The following is a 14,187-nucleotide window of genomic DNA, read 5'->3' as shown; positions in this document are numbered from 1 at the left end:
ATATAAAAAATAAATCATGCTATTCTCTCACTGTTTCAGACGTTTTTCACACAACCTAAGAAAAACTACAGGAGAGCTGTTGTCAGCAATCTAATACCCATTTCGAAAAATATTTTGATGAAATACTCTTGATGACAAAGAGAAAGCTCGTGCAAACAGACGTCTTACAGAAAACTGAACTAATAATCTTCTACAAATAGAGAAGTCTTTGGTAAAGGAAAATTCGAATTTCATTATATATATATATATAATTGAAAACAATTCCTCGTCGAAAATTGTATCTTTCTTAACAATCCTCGTGGTAGTTCTATCGCTTCTCTAAACACACACAACAAATGCATCTTTCTGCCACTTCTCATTGGATATTTTTCATTTCAATAACCAAGCGAAAAAAAAGTTTTTTATTAGAAACGTAAGAAAAGTTACTCCAACTTTACGATCCAGTTTGATCTTGATGGAGTTCTAGACATTCGTAGACCACTTACTAAACCACACAAGTTAGGACCTTAAAAGTTAAGTTACCAACAAATTATCATTATAATTGTAAAAATCGTGTATTTTCTTTACTTCTCATATATTTGGAAATACAACTACGTTCCCCTTAATCGTGGCAACACAAATACCTGTCTAAAACAGCTGGTTTACTTGCTAAATCTATACGTAATGTTTAAAGGAACGAATATTTGAAGTTTTATCCATTACGATGTGTTGTGTCTCCTCGTGCGTTACGGTGCTTTTATTTGGGATTCTGTTAACATACTATTATTTAATTGTTACAAGAAGACATACATTTTACAAATGTCTATCTTGAATGTCACCAAAATATTTATCATACATCATTAAATGTTTTAATCTCAGCTCAAATCAATAATTTTGCAACTGGTGTTTGTGAAATGGCTTTTTAATATTCAGTAATTTCTGTAATCACTGTTTTATTTAATGATTTAGAAGATTATGTTCATAACGTAGCTTAGTAAAAAACAAAAGGAATTTGTATTTTATTTTAAGAAAAACTTGAATCATGCCATCATTAAGATATCAGTTTTTTAAATAAGACACTAACGTAATGATACCGTATTGGCTCTATATGTCTTATTAAGTCACGTTTACATCATGATAAGTACCAGGATGTTGAACTTTTAGTACAGAACTTTGTCTTTTCTGTTGAATCCTTTCTAAACGCACACTCCGAGCAGTATCATATACGCTTTGTGAGATCATATAGCCTCAATACATATGATAATTCTGTACCATAAAAAATCGGTAAATCTGAAGGCTAATAACTCTAAATAATCTTGCACAGATAACCCATTGTGTAGCTTTGTGCTTGACAACAAACAAACAAGATCTAAATTTTCTTCAGTTATAACGAATTTAAATCTCTTTATTGTTGCATAATTCTTATGCCTAAAGATAATTCAGTTTCTTATTGTTGCATAATTCTAACACTTAAAGGTAATTCAGTTTATTATTGTTGCATAATTCTTATGCATAAAGGTAATTCAGTTTAACAACTGTTCTATATGACTGATACATAAAAGTCTTGTCGTGATGAAAATCCCCCAGTGGCTCAGTGGTAAGTCTGAAAGCTTATAACTCTAAAAACCGGGTTTCGATACCCACAGTGGGCAAAACCCAGATAGCCCGTTATGTAAATTTGTGCTTAATTACAAACAAAGAAGTCATGATAAAAATATATATATATTGATTAACAATAACTACTGCCAAGAGTCAAAATCTCGATGAGCGAAGTTTAATCAACAGAAGTTAAATTTCCATTATCTCTCACCCATTGTTCGAAACATATGAATATTTCCCAACAATTGTTGGTTTATCACCCACTAGTCGAAACAACAATTGTTGGGAAATACTCATATGGTTTATCACCCATTGTTTGAAACAACAATTGTTGGGAAATATTCATATACTTTATCACCCATTGTTCGAAACAACAATTGTTGGGAAATATTCATATACTTTATCACCCATTGTTCGAAACAACAATTGTTGGGAAATATTCATATGGTTTATCACCCATTGTTCGAAACAACAATTGTTGGGAAATATTCATATACTTTATCACCCATTGTTCGAAACAACAATTGTTGGGAAATATTCATATGGTTTATCACCCATTGTTCGAAACAACAATTGTTGGGAAATATTCATATGGTTTATCACCCATTGTTCGAAACAACAATTGTTGGGAAATACTCATATGGTTTATCACCCATTGTTTGAAACAACAATTGTTGGGAAATATTCATATACTTTATCACCCATTGTTCGAAACAACAATTGTTGGGAAATATTCATATACTTTATCACCCATTGTTCGAAACAACAATTGTTGTGAAATATTCATATACTTTATTATATTAAGTAAAACCTCTTGAAAACTCCTGAAAACGAAAATAGTGTGTAAATTATTTTTAAGAATAAATTAGACTTTGGTAGAACAAACTCGGTACACGAAATATGCTCACGTCCTTTGTGTAAGTATCGCTAAAAACTGGATAGATTGTGCTCAATTAACGTTCAACTCAAGTCTTGACGTCAACAGAATTTGAAGTCTTCAATACAAAGATGCCAAAGATAGAACTTGGATTCCATTTACTCCCCCGGGGCGCAAATTAATTCTCTTTGTTTGTTGTTTTTTTTTCTCGACAAATTTTGTAATTCTAGTACACCAAATTATGTAAACCTGCCGAGCAGCAAATGAATCTTTGGGATTTAGCAAGGTCCGGAAGTATTATCAAAAACTATTGAACTCAGATTCGATCTTCCTCTGAGTTTATTTAGTAAATGAATCTCCTCAACTGTAATATCGACCACTTTTTTTGTTCCTTTAGGCGCTTAACTCCGAATGATGCAAAATATATTGAACTCCTGAATGAATATTTATCGCACAATTCATTCTGCATCTTTTTCTGCGTTTGTTTTTCTATTGTATTATTGATGTTCGTATATGAAAAAAAAAGTGTATATGGTTTAAATTTTAGAAAATAATAAAAGAATATTTAAACAAGGAGTTACAAATGAATAATTTTTCAAACTTCCTCTAATTTTTTTATCCTTATATCTACTCTAGTTTGATTTCAACTAATTATTCCGGGAAGAGCTGAAAATATTTTTTCAGGCAAGTTAGAATGGTTGTTTGTTTGCGTGTGTGTTTCAGTTTCAGATATTTGTAAAAAGCCACACAAGTGTTACCTGTGTTATTCGTCCCTAATATTGAATTAATAGACAAGAGGGAAAACAGCAAGTCAACACCGCCCACCGCCAACTTTTGGACTATTATTTTACCAATGAACAGTGGGATTGACTCTTAAAATATAACGCCCCCACAACTGAAAAGGTGAGCATGATCGGTAAAGGGGATTCGAACCCGCGACCCTCACTCAGATTGCAAGTTAAGCGACTTAACCACCAGGCGAGAAGGAGCCCGAAATTGAATATCCAATCACTGCACAAGTTATAAGCCTGATTCTCTTGTGGCAATTCAGTTGAAATATGGCGCCTAAAGTTGACCTTTTCAGAAAAGTTTACACTACAGGACTTTCCAACGTTTGTTTTAGCGCAAAGTCATATCTGGCTATCTACTGTACCGACCAAGGGGGAATCGAACCCTCAATTTTATGTTGTAAGTCCGTAAACTCACTGCTGATCCATAGGGGTCACTTTTCGACGCAATGTTCTTCTATTCCGAGATTATGAAAGCTTTTATAATATTTTGAAAAAAAAGAGGTATGAATAGTGATAAACTATATCAGCAAACAAGGGATGAGTTGATTCCAGCAGAAAACAAATAACAGGCTACTCCACGACCGCATACTATTTACGCACCAGAGGTAATGAATAAAGTTAACCACAAAGTAAAAGACTCCCTTCGAACTGTAAACAAGATTATTAACACGGATTTAGATTTAAAAAAAATTGACACAAGCTTCTCCCAACTTCATAGCTGAAAAGAAAACCAACAGCCGAAAGCTGTGCGAGCAACAGCATCCATATGACATGTGCTGTTACCTTGCATGAAGCATATGGCTAATTTATTATCTTCCTGCTGGTAATTTGGAATTTGAAAAGAAAGGTACAAAGCATGTAAAACAAAGTTTTTGAAAATGATTTGTAATTGCTGAAACTATAACTACAACGGCATTTTAAAAATCCAGAGAAAAAACGAGAAAATGCCATGTTGAGCTCTGAAAGCTTATGGACACCATTTTTGCGTGAATTGGATATCTCTGGGAAATATAAAGAGGACGAGCAGAAACTGCAGCAGAAATTGGATTGAAGAGCAATGGTGCATTATCAGGCCAACGAAACAGAACATCATGGTGGCGAAAGAAGAGACTGTAAGGCCTAGGAACTTGTATTTTGACCATAGATCGCAGGGCAACGAAACAGAACATCACTGGTAGTGAAAGAAGAGACTGTAAGGCCTTGGAACTTATATTTTGACCATAGATCGCAGGGCAACGAAACAGAATATCACTGGTAGCGAAGAAGAGACTGTAAGGTCTAGGAACTTGTATTTTGACCATAGATCGCAGGCCAACGAAACAGAACATCACTGGTAGTGAAAGAAGAGACTGTAAGGCCTTGGAACTTGTATTTTGACCATAGATCGCAGGCCAACGAAATAGAACATCACTGGTAGCGAAGAAGAGACTGTAAGGCCTAGGAACTTGTATTTTGACCATAGATCGCAGGCCAACGAAATAGAACATCACTGGTAGTGAAAGAAGAGACTTTAAGGCCTTGGAACTTATATTTGACCATAGATCGCAGGCCAACGAAACAGAACATCACTGGTAGTGAAAGAAGAGACTTTAAGGCCTTGGAATTTATATTTTGACCATAGATCGCAGGGCAACGAAACAGAACTTCACTAATTCATTTAAATACAAATCACAAGAATTTTTATCCGTTGAGGTACCCCAGCACTTAAGCTTTTTCTGACCAAAAAGTGATTACAATTCAACTCTGACAGCATTTACCCTTTGTTTCTTAGCTGCATTCATTCTCTGGTGAATTCAGTACTTAGTTTTGTTTTTTAATACAAGCCAACAATTAACAAGCATTCATCATTGGGTTATTTGTTGTTATTATTACTGTTTCTTTTCCTCCAGTGAATAAAGTGCACGTGAGAACGTTACGTTGGTTGCTATATTTCTGATGGAGCATAGACTACCAGGCTGTCGCGTTTTGTAAAATAGTAGTAATCAGGCGGATTAAAAACGTAGTGAACAGTAAACGCCCAATCACTGTCTTTTTATGATCTGGACAGTCTGACATTTTATGAACGAAAGGACTACCATAAACAGTACATGATAGTCAGTTTTATAGCGTAATTAGTCGTAAGCACCTTGCTCTATTTTATTTTGCTTCAACTTGGTTCTTCTGGATCTTTGAAAACTCTAAATCTAATGGTGTGTTTAATATTTTATAGTTTTAGTCTGAAAAAGTGGGGTGACCCCAATTTACTCTAATAAATGTAGTTCTGGTGGCAGTATTGTACCTTAAATTAGGCATGAAAAAGGAAAGTAGCTACTGTAAGCAATTTTATATGTTAAAACATTGTTTTTGTTGTTGTTGTTAAACGCAAAGTTACACAATAGGCTATATGTTCTGTGCCCAACACGGGTATTGAAACCCTGTTTTTAGCGTTATAAGTCTTCAGACATGTTAAAACAAATATAATACAAACGTAAAATACACATATTGAGATAAAATACGGGGACATAGAGTTAAAGAAATTCAAAATAAATATTGTATAAAAGTAAAAATACACATATTGAGATAAAATACGGGGACATAGAGTTAAAGAAATTCAAGATAAATATTGTATAAAAGTAAAAATGCACATATTGAGATAAAAGACGTGGACATACAGTTAAATAAATTCAATATATATATATATATATATTGTATTAGCTTAAAATATCAATTAAGATTACATCTCACGTTTAACAACGTGCATTAGAAAAATCAAATAACAATAATCAATATAAGTGAATTTTCAAATTGAGCTAGAACGTGTGATTATAGAGTTAATATTAATTATAAAAATCACACTAGACTTCAGCTAGTTTTTCATATCCTCTTTAACGTTTTCACAGTTTTCAGTACAAAATGTCTACCTAAAGAGCGTGTCATGTGAGTTAGGAATTCTGTACCACCAAGAAAAAAAAAGTATTTCCATTTAAATTTCCCAAAACTTGACGTCTTCAAATTCCAGATAAGTGATGAAATATTAAAACACGTGTTTTATTTGGTCTGTTTTTATTGTGTGTCTAAAAATTAACCTGTCAATGAAAGTGTTAAATTCAATATTACTAACACTAGATGATATTTGTAGTTGTTATATACATATAGTTAGGTACAATAAAAAAATACTCTCAAATTCCTGAAAACATATTTAAAAGTCTTACTCATACGTACTGCTGAAGAGTAATTTGAGGCAAAAGATAAATCTGAAATGTTACTTTTACACATCTCTGAATCAAAACTCTGAAAAGCAAATTAATAAGAATGTGGAAAGACCATCTGCAATATAACATGATTTTTATCATAAGTATTTTTTTTTCAGGTCTGTTAGTCTTCAACGTTCTGCCAGTTTCACGAGTGTTATTGTTAGGCTTAATTCTTTGTCATCTTTCGGCTCTCAACATCATAAGTACAAATTATGTTATCACTAGAATTACAGAAGAATGATTAAAGTTAACCACGTGGTTAACATACAAGTCAAAACAAACCATCTTCGCTCATTCAAATTAAATAGAAATGTATATATATGATAGTATAAGAAAGCACGAGCTCGAGATTAAATCTTTATTTCAACAGGTAACGCGTTAAAATTCCTTTTTTGTTTGTTTTGTATTTTGTAGAGCATAGTTACACAAATGGGCTATCTGCGCTTTGTCCACAGCGACTAATCGAACCCTTGACTTTAACGTTTTAAGTCTCGGAAAGTTACCACTAACCAACCGAGAGACTTAAAGTTGCTTTTAAGCTACCGATTTTATATTCAACGCAGCTATCTATCAAACTTTTCATTTTGTTAACATCTGACACAACACTCAGGCAATGGATTAAATAGAAGGTAATAAAGGTTTGATCACATTAAGTATTGGTCCAATTTATCTGCACATAAATAGGCGACATTTCCAATCTATATTGATATACTTGTATTGATATTGTTAACACTAATATTAATTTTGTGTTGGATTGTTTGCTTATGATATTCGCTCAAAGTTACCCAAGAACCACCTACATTAACTGTCCCTAATTTCGAACTAAAAGACCAGAGAAAAAACAATTAGCCAACAGCACCCTCTTCTTAGTATAGTAGAATTTTACCGTTACTTTTTTAACGCACCCACAGCTCCAAAGTGAGAATATTTGCAAAACATAGGCCTAATATTAATTTGACATCTTGAGAAATACTAATAGTATATCGAACATTCCGAACCCTTTTTAATAAATTTGCAAGAAAAAAAAATACACTTTTACATGTCGATTGACAAATATTTCAAAACTTTCCTGATACTGGAGACTTTAAATAACGTTCCAGAATTACGGAAATCTCTGCACGTTTCTCTCCATCAACCGTATTCTGTTTCTATTGTTATCCCAAAACTTGGAGAAGCGCCAAGAACGGTCAGAAATATTCCGAAACCAGAGTAAAGAGGATATAATTTTGAGTTCTCAATAGAGCATGCAATCACCGGAAAAGTTTTCCGTGATAAATTTTCATTTTAAATTCTGCTAAAACGATCGAAGTTTACTTAATGGAAAACAGTTGCGCAGATAAGTGATTACGTTGCAGACCAGCTCAAATGTTCTCCTTTCTGGATGAAAGTGATTAAATACAACCACTCCAAGTTGTGAAGGCGTATTTCATGAAAAACTCCTCAGCAACTACTGTTTAAAAGTATTTTCTCGTGTTATTAATTCTCATTAAGTCAATCACTAGTGTTTTGGGTGTTCAGTTTAGACACCCAAAAACACTAGTGCCAAGAACGTAAGTAATTTGTATTACAAAACTTCATAAATATAACGATAGTAAAATCTGTATTCTACGTTACTCCGCTTTCCCTTCTTAAGTCCATAAGCTTTATTTAGATTGTACTTATTTCTATTCGGAATTGACTCATACCAATGTAAACATAATACTACTGGTAATAACCAAATAACACATAGACTTAGAAATAGGTTTGTTTTTTACTGGCAGCATATTACTTTCTTTCTTCTCCTCTCTCGGTTTATTCGTTTTCTCTCACATCTCCAGATCATCTTGTTTGTTTGTTTGTTGTTGTTTTTCGTTCCCCAGTGGCACAACGGTATCTCTGCGGACTTACAACGCTAGAAACCGGGTTTCGATACTCGTGGTGGGCAGAGCACAGATAGCCCATTGTGTAGCTTTGTGCTTAACATCAAACAAAAACAACGCCTAATGGTTTTTTTTCGTTGAATTCCTGTCTATTATATTCCTTTCTCAACCCCACGCCGAACTGATCCCTTTCTTCCTGAACTTGCACCTATTTCCCGTATATCGGATTAAAACCTTTCATAACTATAAAGGGGGCCGCTATACCCACACCTTCTAATCATTTTCTCACATTCTCTCAAATCCAGTGAACCGATGTTACCTTTGACCTAATTTCATAACATTCCAAGCAGTATTAATGTTTCACCCAACGAAAAAATTTAGTTTGTCTCAGGTAATCGCACAAAGCTACCGAAGGGCTATTTTGAGCTAGTCATCCCGAATTTTGAACTTTTAGATCAGATGGAAGGCAGCTAATCAATAGCATTTACTCCCAACCCTTGAACTATTCAATTGTGCTATATTTAGTCATTCTTGTAACACACCAATGACCCCCTAAGTGAGGAGGGCAATTTTGCAGCAAATGAACTCGAAGCACAGACTTTCGGATTCACATTTCGGTCTGCTAATCCTTAAGCCACGTCCAGCCCCAGCAGGACCAATGACTGAAAGACGATCTCAGCCAAAAACGTATTCTCTCCTAGAGAATGAATGGGCCTCCAAACTGCAACTCTCTGGACTTTTCAAGCATTTTTCTGAATGGATGTAGATTTAAATAAAATGTATTGAGTCGATTTAAACGAATACTAAGAACGTACAAGTGAAAATAAAAAATAATTTATAACAATATATATCAACCACACTATATCTGCTATATACAGTGCCGACGAGGCTTTTCGCCCAATACCGAGACTCATCAGGCTGACTGGGATACAACAGACACAGCAATGATTAAGATGTTATTTATATCATCAAACTTGCACGAGCAGCAACCGTTATGGTGTCCTAGTTTAATATGGTGAAACTTTAATTATATATGAGTCATTCATAAATTAAAATTAGGATAAGGGTTAATAAGATAATATTATTTATTTATTTTTAATACCAGTTATTTAGTATTAATATTCATTTTTACCTGAATTAACTTTGCTCCTCATTCAGAAGAAATGGCGAACAAGTAAGCTAGCCTTATATAAAACCAATTCACGAAACTGCTAAGCCTTACGTCCAATCTTACCCAAGATTACTGCAGATCTGCGGTTTATAATAAATAAGTTTTTTATTCAGTATAATTAACTTGGAATGATGTTATGATACTCAGATATTCAATGTTGAATATTAGGCAATATTTATATATGTAAATAATGCATCCTTTGCTTATATACTCTTGTAATAGTCAACAGTCAGCAACTTAATCAACAACTTGGTTGGTTGGTTTTCTAAACACAGAGCTACATAATGGGCTATCTGTGCTGTGCCCATAACGAGCATCGATACTTACCGCTGAGCCACTTGGAGGCCACAGATGTTCAAGCTACCAAGAATTTTAAAGATATTTTGTTTTTGTTGTTGTGCTTATTATTAAGCACAAAACTACACGATGGGCTATCTGTGCTGTGCCCATAACGAGCATCGATACTTACCGCTGAGCTACTGGGAGACTGTAGTTGTTCAAACTACCAAGATTTTAAAACTATTTTGATTTGTTTTTATTGTTAAGCACAAAGCTACACAATGGACTATCTGTGCTGTGCCCATAACGAATATCGAAACCCGGTTATTAGAAACATATGCGTTAATACTTACCGCTGAACAACTTGGGAGGAAAACTATTTTGATAAATAATTTCCGAAATTATGCATTGTTAACTGACGTTGTAGATCAGGTACATAAAGACCAACGTAGAAAATTAAACCATAATTGTAGTATCAAAGAGGACAGCCACGACGTGCAGAAAAATGGTCAGTTTATTAAACTATAAAAACGTAAAAGTGCACAGAAAGTACATTATACAGAGACCATATTTTTCTCAGAAGTTTTATATAATTTTTATATAATTGTCTATAACTTAGATTCATTTTACCACTGTTTTAAAATATGTTTCACAAATTTACAACTTGAAAACAATTTATTGTAAATGTCTACAACTAATGATTGGTTCTAGTATTAGTATTTATTCTGATACGTTTTTTTTTCACTAGGATAAATACACTGTAATCATTGTTTTTTAGTTCAGAGCTACACACTTGGCTATCTGCGCTCTGTTCACTGCGAGGAATCGAACCCAGGATCTTAGCTTTATAAGTCCGAAAACTTATCGTTTACCAACTGTGTGCAAGGCTGTACAAACAGTGAATTGACGCACGTTAGTCGTGAGGGATAATTAAATTTACGCATATATTTGATTAAAAAGATTTGTTTGTGATTAAGCACAAAGCTACACACTGGGCTGTCTGTGCTCGATCCACCACAGGTATCGAAACCCTGATTCTAGCGTTGTAAGTCCGCAAACATACCACTGTGACACTGGGGGGGGGGGCAATTAAAAAGAAAAACAGACAATAATAGGTTGGCAAACAACGATTTATAGGCAAAAGGAAGACTTTGTTGTCAACTGACATTGATAATATATTTTTTTAAGGCCGCTAGGGCATATGAAGTTGGGTGGGCCAGAGTGAAATTTGAGGGTGCACGGCCCACCCCAGAACCCCTTTAGCGCAAGAACCTGAAGTGCTATAATGAAGGGCAAAGTCATAAGTAGCTCCACCTATCGGATTTGGAATCGAAACGCGTGGATGTGAGAAATGCCAATAAAAAAAATCAAATTAAAGTTGATGCAATATTATCTGTGGTTTGTTATCAAGCTCAAAGACAAAGACTATCTGTGCTCTGCCCACCATGGGTATCCAAACCCGGTTTCTAGCATTAATATTAGCACTAGAAACAATCGCAGCTCCGTCATGTTTCAAATCCTACTCAAGAACGCAGTCAATTCTGTTTCACCTTTTGGAATCCGGCTTTCTTATTATTTTAATTGTATTATATATCCGTGAACAGCGTATGTACTGTACAACCAAAACACGAGAGATTTGCATTCAGTTTCCTCATTAAGACCTCGTGTTTTTTACAGCGGATGTTCTATTTTTTTATCCCTCGATCCCCCCCCCCCTGTATTCTTTAGTGCTCCGCTTGAAACAACGTGTAATCAGATGTTCAACCTAAATCCTAAAGGTTACGTAACAGTAATACTTCTTTCTAGGATTAAGACGTGTACTATTTGATGTTATTTTTAACTGTAATCCTCGTTAATATACAACTAACTAGGCTTACGTAAAGTTTGCTGCTTCATTATAATAACACAGAAAACAGAGGCGTTCTTCGGTTACTCATCTCATGTCAGTATTAACGAGACAACCAATATCTCGTGACGAAGATCGATATTTGGTAACAGATGTGTCTGTGTCAACCCATTCGTTTTGTTTCTTACCCGAAACTCCGTAATATATAAACAACGCTAACAAAGTCTAACAAAGCACAGACCCTTGTTGTCAAACTAAAGATGGAAATTAAAAAGACTTGCTAATGACTACAAAAATTTCGGTCTTTAAGAATCGTTTCCGAAAATAAATAGTACGGTTAAAATTCATCAATCTTTATGTTTTAAAAAATAGATAACGTTAATGACAAAAACAACTGTTTCTGATATTAAAGAAGTCTTCAAACAACTTTCAAAAACACCTGGAAACAGACAGGAATGGGTTCGTCGTGCAGAAATACTTCCAACGAAACTGCGGAATATAACCTTTATGTGTAACCATTTATACATATTATAAGTAATTACAACTTACTTGCTATCAGTTTGTATGTCAATAATGCCAGTTATTTGATGTATAGCGTTTTTTGGACACAATGCGTCACACTGGACGGAGTCTGATATAATTAATTTAACGATAAAATAATTATTAATTCGTTAAGCTTGGTACCACTTTATATCAAACAGCGACTCTGTTAGCCTGATAATAAACATTAATATTTATATAAGCAATGTAAATGGTTAGTGCCCAATTAATAACTTAATAAATGTAAACTTGTTAAAAGCTATCTGATTAGTGGTAAAAACCGAGTCAACACACAACCTAACAACTTATTGGATCCTGGTGTTAAACTAATGAATTAAGAATCGAAACCAAAACCATGCATGAGTTAACTATGTTTCAACTCTTTGAACAACTGAGAATTTCTTAACTAACTTATATATATTTACTTGTTTGTTTGTTGTTGAGCATAAAGCTACATAATAGGCTATCTGCGCTGTGCCCACCACAGGTATCGAAACCCGGTTTTTAGCGTTCTAAGCGTTGAGACTTACCGCTTTGCCACTGGAGGAGGACGTTTTATACCAGAAAACTATACGCATTTATCCTGAAAATTTAACTTAAAAAAAACAGCTAATATGTGTTTATGAATACCTATTCACTCACACTTAAAGTTGATTTAATGGGCAGTTTGATTCACAATAGTGCAACCAGTCGAGACTTACAACTATGGAGCATATTTACTTGGATAATTGCAGTCCTTGTTGCATAGTTGTGTTACAAGTATAAGTCAATTAGTTGCATAGTGGTGGCTTAAGCCATTCCTGAGATTAGTTTAGGTTTATATATTGCAGAATAAATTATGCATTCTATAAAACGATATAAAACATAAAAATGTTTCCTCAATTAGTCAAACATTATAACTGGATCCAAAGTAACACTATGTTTCTTAAGCCTTGTTACAGATCTTGTATATTGTGTTAATCACTCTTATTCTAACAAATACCTTTCCATTGGGAGTCATATGTTTCGCTTACAGGCAGTTAGCTGACACTGTAATAAAACTAGATGTACTTCCGAAAGTGTTATGTTTCAAGGGTAAATAAATCCAAAATTAAGAGTAACAAATATTTATATTTATTGCTTCTGAAGTTCATATATCATGCTGTGTTGTAGCCTACAGAGTGCATAATTATTCTCGTGATTCATGGCATGCGCACGTTTCACTGACATCACGACAGTACAAATTACACCGTTAAGTGTCCCTTATATGACGTCACTTAAGTATATATATATTGACTGACTGACAGACAACACACTACTGTATTGTGGTGCAAGTGGATAAAACAGGAAAAAAACGTATGAGGGCCCGGTATGGCCAAGTAGTTAAGGAGCTCGACCCGCAATCTGCGGGTCGCGGGTTCGAATCCCCGTCCCACCAAACATGTTCGCCCTTTCAGCCGTGGGGGCGTTATAATGTGACGGTCAATCCCACTATCCGTTGGTAAAAGAGTAGCCCAAAAGTTGGCGGTGGGTGATGATGACTAGCTGCCTTCCCTCTAGTCTTACACTGCTAAATTAGGGCTAGCGCAGATAGCCCTCGTGTAGCTTTGCGCGAAATTCAAAAAACAAACAAACAAACAAAAACGTATGAATTTTTTACTATTAATAACATTACCACAGCCAGTTCTTGCCATTAAACTTTGGGTATCAAGATGGCCTACAAAAAAGTTACCAAAATATTCACTGTAGTTTTCTCGTTGAAAACTTGAAAGCCTGTGTTCCACTTTTGGACTGAATTAATTTCAACCAATATCTTGAAACGTAAAACAAAATATATGATTAATATTTCCTAATTCAAAATCTCCACAGATTGAAACCATGATATTTAATTATATTCATTGATAACCCTCTAGGTGCATGTGATGCTTAGTTTATTTAAATCTAAACTGTCTGAAATTGCAAATGTAAAAGCAGCGTTATCTTGAAAATCTCCCCATTTCGATTATTCCGCTTTAGATAGATTATACTTTTCTT

The 14,187-nt window shown here is 34.4% G+C and overlaps 1 protein-coding gene across 1 annotated transcript in view; it reads right to left on the bottom strand.

The window, feature by feature from the left end:
• The window catches only part of LOC106469772 (protein bicaudal D-like), a 46,865-nt gene that overhangs the window by 11,658 nt on the left and 21,020 nt on the right, over positions 1 to 14,187 (bottom strand). The gene's annotated exons all lie outside the window — the stretch shown is intronic.

The sequence above is a fragment of the Limulus polyphemus genome, unplaced genomic scaffold (assembly GCF_000517525.1).
Source record: "Limulus polyphemus unplaced genomic scaffold, Limulus_polyphemus-2.1.2 Scaffold3651, whole genome shotgun sequence".
Lineage (NCBI taxonomy): Eukaryota > Metazoa > Arthropoda > Merostomata > Xiphosura > Limulidae > Limulus > Limulus polyphemus.
Note: the sequence above shows the minus strand (reverse complement) of the source record. Positions and strands in the feature narration are given on the sequence as shown.